Below are 1,519 nucleotides of genomic sequence, written 5' to 3'. Positions count from 1 at the left end.
GGACTATGATTATTTTCTTAAGCCATGAAACTAAATACCAAGAAGGCATCTTACATAATAATTTGGTGCTTTGAATTCTATCACAAAACTGAACTTTTTCAGAATGCAACAAGTTTTACTTGTGTTATATTTATATGCCTATTCTCAAATGTAGAGAAAATTTTTATCAAGTTTGTGAATAAAAAGTTACTAAATCTTGAACATTACCTCCCAATAGTCATGTCTACTTTTTTAACTGCCATGATCAATCCCTCTGTGTTCCATTTTACAGGATGTCCTAGTCTGAAGAAGTAGTACCCCTGGATTTCAGTTCTATTCTCTTTCATCTATTCTCTGATTTTCCTGGGAAACTGCACGGTAATCCATGTGACCCAGACTGAGCCAACACTGCACCAGCCCATGTTCTATTTTCTGAGCTTACTGGCACTCACTGACCTGCGTTTTGGGCTCTCCACTGTATACACACATTGCTGGGGATTCTGTGGGTACTTAACCAGGATACTGATCTGGGTGCCTGTATCTCCCAGATTTATTTTGTCCAAGGACTTTCCTGCATCGAGTCTGGAGTTCTCCCTGTCATGACCTTTGATCACTTTACCGCAATCTGCTGATCTCTGAGATATAGCTCCATCCTAACTAATAGGATAGTTATTCAGCTTATGGTGACCATTTTGATGAGAAGTGCTTTGTCTATTCTTCCTGGCATCATCTCACTAAAATTTTTCATTTACTGGAGTCCACACATCTTTTCTCACTCTTTCTGCCTGCACCAGGAGCTGCTGAGGTTGGCCTGTCTGACATTTGCTTCAATAGTTTCTATGCCCTGGCTCTGGTCATCTGTACCTTGTAATTGGATGCTATCCTCAATCTCGTCTCCTACATTTTCATCCTGCATAGAGTTTTAGCAATTGCTTCTCCAGAAGAGAGACTCAAGTCTTTGCAGACTTGTGTTTCCCATCTCTGTGTTGTACTAGTTTTTTATATTCCCATCATTGGTCTCATCATAGTCCATCACTTTGGAAAGCGTCTCTCACCACTAGTGCATATCTTTTTGGGAAATATCTATATTCTCTTTCGTCCTCTCATGATTCCAATTATTTATAGTGAGAAAACCCACAAAATTAGAAGCAGAATGAAGAAGTGGTCTTCCTTAAAATTCTTGTGAATTTTTTTTATTTCATTAGTAAGAATGTGTAAATCAAAATAATAATTCTGGTTCTCAGTTCAGCAACTACTTAAAATTTATCAAACTTTGGCAATTCATATAAGTTCATAAATACATTTTAAAATATTAAAGTACTTAAGTGATGTTAAATTAAACAGCAAACAGACTAAAATTTTTTGATATTCACCCCTGTCTTCTAAATGTTGTCGCAATATCCTAGCTAGTATGAACATAGGAATTATTGATTATATTTTATTCACATATTTTTGCAATATAATAGTCATATAAAAAATTTTAGCTTCAGTAATATAAGGGTTTTTTATGTACTTTGTTAATTATTTGAAAACATGCCTA

General features: G+C 35.5%; 1 pseudogene; it reads left to right on the top strand.

Annotated features, from left to right (window-relative positions):
* Positions 1-219: 219 nt before the first annotated feature.
* LOC130025449 (olfactory receptor 51V1-like) lies at positions 220-1,165 on the top strand (annotated as a pseudogene).
* Positions 1,166-1,519: the final 354 nt, after the last annotated feature.

Source organism: Sorex fumeus, unplaced genomic scaffold (genome assembly GCF_029834395.1).
Source record: "Sorex fumeus unplaced genomic scaffold, SorFum_2.1 ptg000030l, whole genome shotgun sequence".
In the NCBI taxonomy this organism is placed as follows: domain Eukaryota; kingdom Metazoa; phylum Chordata; class Mammalia; order Eulipotyphla; family Soricidae; genus Sorex; species Sorex fumeus.
Note: the sequence above shows the minus strand (reverse complement) of the source record. Positions and strands in the feature narration are given on the sequence as shown.